This window comes from Nerophis ophidion, linkage group LG02 (genome assembly GCF_033978795.1).
Source record: "Nerophis ophidion isolate RoL-2023_Sa linkage group LG02, RoL_Noph_v1.0, whole genome shotgun sequence".
Lineage (NCBI taxonomy): Eukaryota > Metazoa > Chordata > Actinopteri > Syngnathiformes > Syngnathidae > Nerophis > Nerophis ophidion.
In genome coordinates this window covers 63431507-63441943 of record NC_084612.1, presented here as the reverse complement: position 1 = coordinate 63441943, position 10437 = coordinate 63431507, and the positions used below count along the sequence as shown (strand labels likewise).

Sequence of the window (10437 nt, the reverse complement as noted above, 5' to 3'; positions counted from 1 at the left end):
TCCAAAATGTTTTGGTTTCCTGGAGCATTCAAAGTTCCTTTCACTGGAACTAAGCGGCCAACAACCCCACACCATAATTCCTTCTCCACCAAATTTCAAACTCGACACAATGCAGTCCAAAATGTACCGTTCTCCTGGCAACCTCCAAACCCAGACTCATCCATCAAATTGCCGGATGGAAAAGCATGATTTATCAGTCCAGAGAACGCGTCTCCACAGTTCTAGAGTCCAGTGGTGACGTGCTTTACACCACTGCATCCGACGCTTTGCATTGGACTTGATGTATGGTTTAAATGCAGCTGCACAGCAAGTTGGACATTTATTCCGTATTTTGTTTATAGTCATATCAAATAAAGATGTGTCAAATAGACAAATGCAACTTAAATTGTAACACTGTATTTTACAAAATACCAAAAAAGGACATTTTTCTTAATATCTCATTGACAAACATATTCAACCCCTTGAAGATCATAACTCTTAAGAACAGAATTTGAATAATGTATTTTCAATCAGGTGTTGAAAACACCTGAAGATGTGATTAGAACCATAACGAGCAACAATTAAACTGATTGAAAAAGACTGTGACGCTCAGCTTCTTGTAGATGGTCAATGGTGTATTTGCAACATGGTGAAGTCCAGGGAGTGGTCAAAGAAGTCAAGAGAGGAGGTAATTTCTCTTCATAAGAAAGGATATGGATAAAAGAAAATAGCAAAGACATTACACATTCCAAGAGACACAGTTGGGAGCATAATTCGCAAGTTTAAAGCTAAAGGCACTACTTGGGCGTGGTAGAAAGAGGATGCTGTGTGCGTACAGTGGTGAAAATCCCCCATGTAACAGCTGAGGAACTACAACAGGACATTGCAGAGGGGGGAACGCAGGTTTCGTCCCAGACAATAAGGCGCGCACTACGAGATGAAGGCCTCCATGCCAGAATTCCCAGGCGCACCCCACTTCTGACTACCAGGCACAAGAAAAAAAATATACTCCAGTATGCCAAAAATCATCTGGACAAACCCCAACGGTTTTGAAACTGTTCTATGGAGTGATGAGACAAAACTGGAACTCTTTGGGCCTATGAATCAACGTTATGTCTGGAGGAGAAAAAATTAACTTACAAAGAAAAGAACACCTTCCCTACTGTTAAGCATAGTGGGGGGTCAATCATGCTCTGGGGCTGTTTCTCTGCCTCAGGTACCGGGTATCTCCAGCGCGTTCAATGCATCATGAATTCTATTTCCTACCAGGATATATTAGCTGCAAATGTCATGAAGTCAGTGACGAAGCTGAGGCTTGGGAGACATTGGACCTTCCAACAGGACAACGATCCCAAGCATACCTCCAAATCAACATCAGAGTGGTTGCAGAAGAAGGGCTGGAAGACTCTGGAGTGGCCTTCACAGTCGCCAGACCTAAATCCTATAGAAAACCTGTGGTGGGACTTGAAGAAGGCAGTTGCCTAAGAATATGAATGAACTGGAGGCCTTTGCCCAAGAGGAATGGGCTAAAATACCTGTAGATGGTTGCAAGACGCTTGTGTCCGGTTATGTATCACATTTGAAGGATGTAATTACTGCCAAAGGGTGTTCTACTAAGTACTAAAGATGCATGTAACAACCGTAACACTTTGTACTCATTCCCAAAACGCTGCATTATAATTAGCGAGTAATCTTTAGATACAATTTTTTCTGGCTTTATTGGACACTTCTGAAAACATGACATAACAGCACATATGGTTCTTCTCATTGAGTCCTGCTACGCCTCCTCGCCCCACCCACACACCATACATATCAATTCCAGTCCTGTGATAATTGCTGCTTTATCCTGTATTTTTTTATGTATACAGGTATTAGTACAGTACCGCGATACTAATGAATCATATTTGGTACTATACCGCCTTTAAAAAGTACCGGTCTCCCACCCGCATGTTCGCGGCGGGCAATGTTGTAACTACTTCTGAATCACTAATCCTTGTCTCCATGGTGACAATTATAGTCCATTTGTTTCAAGGATCATCCCTGTAGGATGATTGATAGCATGCATCACTACACACAGCAATCAAAACGATGGATGTGTTAAAAAGCGGTCTATAGTTGACAAAGTCACAACAATATATCACGTTATCCAATCATTAACCACCAAGGACGATCATCTTACCTTTGAACACACTATACATAATATAATGAAGTGCATACTTAGTCAACAGCCATACATGTCACACTGTAGGTGGCCGTATGAACAACGCCAACACTGTCATAAACATGTGCCATACAATGAAACCATACTAAACAACAATGACAAATACATTTTGGAGACTATTTTCACCGCAACACAACATAAACACTGCAGAAAAAAATCTCAGAATTCCCTGCAGCAACCACTCTTCCAGTATCGCTACAATATAAACAAACGCCATAGGTGGATCTACACCTAACATCCACTGCAATGACACCAAGTACAGGAGTGTATCCAGTCGATACTACTATGATAACATCGATATTTTTTAGCATCACAAAATCGTATTTCGTTTTTTAAAAATGTATATTACGTTTATAAACTCCGGAAATATGTCTTTGGACACATGAGGACTTTGAATATGACCAACGTCTGATCCTGTAAGTACTTGGTATCGAATTGAAACCCACATTTTTGGTATCATCCAAAACTAATATAAAGTATCCAACAACAGAAGAATAAGTGATTATTACATTTGAACAGAAGTGTAGATAGAACATGTTAAAAGAGAAAGTAAGCAGATATTAACAGTAAATGAACAAATAGATTAATAATTAATTTTCTGCCATTTGTCCTTAATAATTTTGACAAAGTAATAGAATGATAAATGACACAATGTTACTGCATACGTCAGCTGACTAATTAGGAGTCTTTGTTTGTTCACTTACTACTAAAAAACAAGTTGTCTTGTTTGTTCACTATTTTATTTAAGGACTAATGTCACAGTTATTAGTTGTTCAACCCCAAGATGCAGAGATGGAGGCAGGCATGGAGTGAGCAAACATGATTTAATAAAGATACTAGGGATGTCCCGATCCGATATTGATATCGGAAATCGGTCCGATATTAGCCAAAAAAGTGAATATCGGATTTTATCGGACTGAATCTAAAAACTCCGATATAAGCGCTCCGATATAAGCTGTCCATTTGCCGCTGCAGCACTTCTATAATAGGTGACTTGTTTGATCACACTCCAACACAGTAGGTGGCGGCAATGCCCCTTAATTAACGTTGGTGGCGGCCGCAGAAGAAGAGCATCTCTGATCCAGCATGCACAGCCCACGTGATCACAACGACAACGCGTGTGCTCAGCAAAGTGTAGTGATGTCGGCTGTGTGGAAGTATTTTAACTCACAGCATGCCGAAATGCTTATCTTCTTAAAAAAAAATCTCCACATTATGCTCGGACTGCAGAAAGTGGAGAAGGAGGAGGAGGAGTAGTAAGGGTAGTCAGCACTGACTGATTATTATTTGTTTTATGCTCTTTTTATTAGAGTGATATGTTTATTGTGTTTACACTATTCAGTGAAGACTAAGAGTAATTACTACATTGTTTTGGGCATAGTCAGTCAGTGAAACTGGAGCTGTGAACTCTTAATTTAGAGCAGTTGGACAGTGGATAATATTGTGTTGTTTTTGTGGTTTTTGTCCCTGCCCACAGTTGTTTCCAACATATGCTGACAGTAAAAAAATAACTGAAGTGAACTTGAATTGTTTGCACTTTAAAACGTTTTTTGTTTTTTTTATTGGATTTATTTAGGTTATTTTTCAGGGTCTTCTAATTTATTTTTAATTTATTCTTTTCAATTGTATAATTATGTTGGTATTAGTGGTTATGTTGCACTTTAAATATAACATTTTGTTTTTATTGGATTTGTTGAGGTAATACTCTTATGTTGAAGGTTAAAATTTGTGTAACCAATTGGTTAATAATAAATGGGTCAGTTTTTCCTATACCTACTCTTGCTGACTATTGTTTTCTGTTTTAACACTACAACATCAGTAACAGTAACATCACTTTATCAAGCCTTTTCTAACATTCTACAAAACAAAATAAGGAATAAATGTATGTATGATTCGTGCCTATATCGTATCGTATTGATATCGGTATCGGCAAATACTCAAGGCTACAATATCGGTATCGTATCGGAAGTGAAAAAGTTGTATCGGGACATCCCTAAAAGATACTAAGACAAAATCAAACAAAGGGTTCAAACCAAAAGCGCCCACGTGGGCGAATAATAAACAAAAGGCCTTTAGCATAGAAGCTAACAAGAAACAAAAAGGAACTTTAGCATGGAAGCTACAGGATAACAAACAGAAAAGCTGGAAATAGCTAATGGCTAATAAAAACAGCTTACCGCTACGACGACCAGGACAAGATGTAGCACGACAGGTAATAGCTGAAATTATGCCGGACACGACAGGTAGCAAAGACACAAGAGTGACATGAGGCAACGACAATACAATACAATGATCCAGCAACTGACACAAGAAAAAAGGAGGTACAAATAGGAGCTGGCTGATTGGCAACAGGTGTGGCCAGATGCCAATCAGCCGCAGCTGAGGGGGAACACAGCACTCAGGGAACAAGACAGGAAGCTGACAAAATAAGAGCACTAAACAGGAACTAAGGACAGGAAATACTAAACACACTGAGGAACACAGCACTCAGGGAACAAGACAGGAAGCTGACAAATTAAGAGCACTTGACAGGAACTAAAAGACAGGAAATACTAAACACAGGAAACAGACAAATGCAGAGGAAAAAACTAAAACATAGACAAACTGTCAGGGGCAAGCCTGACAACAAACTTGCAATAGGGAACATATGTTTGATGTACCTTAAGATGTTTTGTTAAAATAAAGCCAATAAAGACATTTGTTGTGGTCCCCTTTATCTAGAAAAGCAACGAAAAAAACCAAAATACATTTTGGTACCAGTACAGGTCCTAAATTATTGGTATCGGGACAACACAAGTTAGAAGGGATGCGACTTTTTTATATGTATTTATTGGTGCGTGGGGAAAGTAAAGGTGCCGAGATGTGCAACTTCCAAAAAAAAGTCCTTTAACAGTGCGTGTCGTTGCCTGCAGTGACAGTGACTAAGACGTGTCTGCGTCATTTCGCCGCAACTTCTCCTCTTTAAAAACACTCAGCATTTCCGAATTTACATAGATTTAAACCAATTTTAACCAACATACATGTATTAACACCTGCGATCCAATTACAGCTATGGTTCGAAATATTGTTGTTCAATTTTGAGTATTTATTTTATACTGTATACTGTGAAAATTGTTTTAATTGAAGTACCCCCTAATCAGAGCAAAGCATTTTTGGTTGGAAAAAAAAAGGTAAAGAAGTAAAATACAGCACTATGTCATCAGTTTCTGATTTATTAAATTGTATAACAGTGCAAAATATTGCTTATTTGTAGCGGTCTTTCTTGAACAATTTGGAAAAAAAAGATGTAAAAATAACTAAAAACTTGTTGAAAAATAAGCAAGTGATTCAATTATCAATAAAGATTTCTACACATAGAATACTTATAAGCAGACACAGTGTGTGAACAGAAAAGGGAGAACGAATACATTTTGGCTTGAAAACAATGAAACACCCTCAGCTGCGCGGTGGCAGAGAGAAATGCACTTCAGAGGGTCATAAAAACTGCCATGAAGATCACTTGGCTGCTCTCTCTCTTCCCTAGATGAACTGTACGGTGCCAGGTGCCTCAAAAAGGCCCAAAACGCCATAAGGGACCCGTCTCACAGTCCAGACATGTCTCCCATCGAAAATGTGCGGCGCATTATAAAGCATAAAATACGATAGCGGAGACTGTTGAACGACTAAAGCTCTACATAAAACAAGATTGGGAAAGAATTCCACTTTCAAAGCTTCAACAATTAGTTTCCTCAGTTCCCAAACGTTTATTGAGTGTTGTTAAAAGAAAATGTGATGTAACACAGTGGTGAACATGCCCTTTCCCAACTACTTTGGCACGTGTTTCAGCCATGAAATTCTAAGTTAATTATCATTTGCAGAAAAAAATAAAGTTTATGAGTTTGAACGTCAAATATCTTGTCTTTGTAGTGCATTCAACTGAATATGGGTTGAAAAGGATTTGCAAATCATTGTATTCCGTTTATATTTACATCTAACACAATTTCCCAACTCATATGGAAACGGGGTTTGTACCCTAAGATTTTTTTTGTCAAAATAAAGCCAATAATGCGATTTTTGTGGTCCTCTTTATTTAGAAAAAAATCATTGGAAAGTACTGAAAAGTATCGAAATACATTTTGATACCAAAATGCACACTACTTGTTACTGTGTCTTCATGCAACGTGCTAGCAGGGTTACACACACCTGCTTCACTCTTCAGGAAATTCTCACTTTGCTGTTGTGGGCAGCTTAACCCTGAAAGGGTCTTCCCCCATCCACGCCTGCATGATGAAAAAAAAGAAAAACGGTGTCTGCGAGATGTCTGGCCTGCCCACTCTGCAGGTTGATGGTGTCTGGCACCCACCCGCACAGTCAGTGTATATACCGCTACAGGCTGCTTCAATGTGTGGCGGTTGGCATGATGCGTGGGAGGGGGTGGGGGTTTGAAACCTCAAAACCTCAGTAAGCGCTGAGTAAAACTGCACCCAGACATAGTTGTCTGATTTCTTAATGATTCTTATGTTCCAAAAGCTCTCTGCAGGTCAATTTGAGGTCAGGATGAGGGGAAGAGGGGTGCGGGGTGCTGACACACTTCTTGAAACTGCAGGGAATGTTCCACACACTACAAGTGAGGATATTATCAACTAGAGAGCTATGATAGAACACAGAATTCCATCATTGATTAGCGTGGAGGACAATCTGTTACAAAGTAGTGAGAGGGGGAGCAAAACTGGGGTTAAACTGACCTTAACTACAACTGAAAACGAGCATCATGGTGTGTAACTATTTAAATACAACAGCAAAACAATCCATAGGGAAATTTTGTGAGACGTTACACCTTGTTTGGATGTACCATAACATTATTTAAATATATATAGAGTACATCTGGCACGTGCACACATAGGGCCCTCTGGGTGCTTGAGCCCCTGCCCTTTTTTGCCTCGTTTTAAAGTGCCCTCTGCCTGTGTGTGTTTTTTTTTGTTTTGTTTTTTTCATACAACATTCATAAATTCCTGTTAGGGATGTAAAAAAAACAAAACAAAACAAAACAAAAAAACAGCGGTACAAAAACTCCACGTTTTCTTGTAATACCGGGTTGTTTGAGCCTGCGCTTCCGCCAGAGAGAGAGAGAGAGAGAGAGAGAGGGCGAGTGAGTGAGTAAGAAAGAGGATAGAGAGCCAACTGCGGCCTGAGGAGACGTGACAGTGGAGCAACTTGAACCTGTGAGTTATGGTCTAGTCCCCGTCCACTTATTCAGCATCTAATATGGGTAATATTTCAGAAAAACGCTGTATTATTCTATTATTCAATGTGTCAGCTTCTGTTTTTGCCGGACATCGGAGCACGGCACTTCAATTGAGTACGGCACATCAATTGAGCACGGCACTTCAATTCCGCACAGAGCAGAGCGGATCGTGCGGGACAGGAAGTAGTGTACAAAATACAAAATAAAACACCGGGTTATTTTTCAAAATAAAATGCACTGTGTTTACGGCGGATCACATTTCTCTCACAGTAGAGGTTTAGATATAAAGTTGTATTGCGTTTCAGTTGTTTAGTCTGAGCATTAAGTGAGAAAGACCATAAGTTACAACTTGATGGTGTTTTCATCAAGTTAAGGGAAGAAGGACAGATTTTCACATTGAAGTTTTTTCCACTTGGGTATTTATTTATTTATTTTTTTCGAAGTTCATGTTACACTGTTCAATGTTCAATATTAAAGTGCTTATCTTTAACAATAAATAGCCTAATAATAAACCAGTGTTTTGTTGCTTTTCATGTCTTCAAAGCCTATGATAATGTGAATTAACTCATTATGACAATAATTTGTTGACACAAAAGAAATGGCAATCACTTTTACCTACAAAGGGCACACAGCTAAGCAGTTAGCTTCCTATTAGCAAATTTAATTTTACGTTAATTTCCATATTGTGTAAAGGACCCAAAAAAAATTTCCTGCCCTTTTCTGACTTTGAGCCCCTGCCCCTCTATAATCATGTGCACGTCCCTGCAGTACATGCCAAACGTTTGGACACACCTCATTTCAATGTGTTTTCTTTATTTTCACGACTATTAACATTGTAGATTGTCACTGAAGGCATTAAAACTGTGAAACGAAAACCATATCGGGTGACTACCTCTTGAAGCTCATCGAGAGAATGCCAAGAGTGTGCAAAAAAGTAATCAGAGCAAAGAGTGGCTATTTTGAAGACATCCATCCATCCATTTTCTACCGCTTATTCCCTTTCGGGGTCGCGGGGGGCGCTGGCGCCTATCTCAGCTACAATCGGGCGGAAGGCGGGGTACACCCTGGACAAGTCGCCACCTCATCGCAGGGCCAACACAGATAGACAGACAACATTCACACTCACATTCACACACTAGGGCCAATTTAGTGTTATTTTGAAGACACTAGAATATAAAACATGTTTTCAGTTATTTCACCTTTTTTGTTGAGTACATGGTTTATGGTTTGTTGTTGTTCTTCGGTCAATGGTGAACAAAGCAAAACAAACAGTTGTACATTCATAAATTGAAAATAAAAAATGTTGCAGACCGAAAGGGGTTTAGGCTGAAGTTAAACACTTATTGCGCCTAACCCTATAAATAATGTCAAGTACAAAATACATTTCCGAAAATTATAAAATGTCCTTTGCACAACATATTTTAATACACATTATAAACAACGTGAACGTAGTTCAATTTTATACACAGTACAGGCATGTGAAATATCTTTTGTGCAAATTACCTTTGCACTAATTATATACAATATATACAAACAATTATACTTCTATTAGTATTTGTATCCCACGTTTAGTTTTTAATTAACATTAATCATAGTATTAACTACAATGTTGATACAAGAGTGATATATTTTTTCAAGACATTGGTCTTGCAATGTTTTTTGTGGTCATTCATAGTTGTGATGCGTTCAGTGACAATCTACAATGTATATAGTCATGAAAATAAGGAAAACCCATTAAATGAGAAGGTGAGTCCACGCTTTTGACCTGTACTGTATATTTTTAAATAACACAGGTTACAACATTAGGTACACCAGCACACATAAATGCTTTTTTAAAATTCATATTGATGTCCCACTGGGTTGTGAGTTTTTCCTTTCTGTGGGCTCTGAATTGAGGATGTCGTTGTGGCTTGTGCAGCCCGTTGAGACAATTGTGATTTAGGGCTATATAAATAAATATTGATTCATTGATTGATATGCAGAGTCTGAATTGATGTCAATGAATATCGCATGTCGGTGTTATTTTGCACATGCCAAGATTAGATAAAAATAATACTGTATTTTACCTTTTTTGTTCATTCATAGCCTGAAGCACATTAAAATGAAGATGTCCTATTATGCAAAACCAACTGTTCTTCCCTGCTGTTGTGTACTTTGTGATCTGCATAAGAAAACCATGAAGGCATTACAGATATGTTTATAAAATAATCTTGTCTTCCTTCACACTTCCGGGAAACGAGCCATTTGAAATTTGCTCCATTGGTGACCTTTTTGCTGTCAATGGATTATCCATATATGGTAGACATTTACCCGTAGTTTTTTTTGCAAACCTCTGCCATTGTAGTCCATTGCTGTAGTCAATACACGGCTTCTTTTTCTATATCCTTTTGTTGTGGGGCAGACTGGCTCATACATGCACATGCATCCCTCGCTGTTGCCATTTGTAATACAAAGTATTGAGAGTTTGAACTTAATCTGTCAGTAGATTTGCTATGGAAGCGCTAAAAAAATACAACATGGCTGACGGGGAGAAGACACTGTGGAACTGAAGCCACGTAAAATAAGACGGTGCATCCAGAAAACGGCTTGAAAACGATCTGTAAAACGTAATATATGCAAAAACTTTGACCAAGTAACTACCATTACATGTTATGTAAACCATAAGGAAGTGTTTTTTATATATATATATATATATATATATATATATATATATAAATATATATATATATATGATTCCTTTAATGTGTAAATAAGTGCTTCCACTTCACAACAAAGCCAAACTACAAAACCAAAGGCATCTAAAACGCTGTGCAAACTTACGCCTAAATAAATAAACCTTATGAATTAATACTTTGGTAATGTTAAATACCAGTACCCAACTTTTTAACAATATTTATAATTCTTAAAAGACCACATTTATCATAGGTCCCCTTTAAAGAAACACAATTATTTAATTTTTTATCTTATTATCATAAAAGTAAGTCAAAAATTATTAAAAGCCCAATATCTTCTA

The 10437-nt window shown here is 38.1% G+C and overlaps 1 protein-coding gene across 4 annotated transcripts in view; it reads right to left on the bottom strand.

Annotated features, from left to right (window-relative positions):
* Positions 1 to 10437, bottom strand: part of LOC133543668 (peroxisome proliferator-activated receptor gamma-like) — a 99525-nt gene that overhangs the window by 59012 nt on the left and 30076 nt on the right. Inside the window, exon 2 of one of the 4 annotated variants that reach the window (XM_061888363.1) lies at positions 6383 to 6459. The exons of the other annotated variants lie outside the window; for them this stretch is intronic. The gene's annotated coding sequence lies outside the window, so the exon portion shown is untranslated. The remainder of the gene's footprint in view (positions 1 to 6382; positions 6460 to 10437) is intronic. 4 annotated transcript variants of the gene reach the window in all.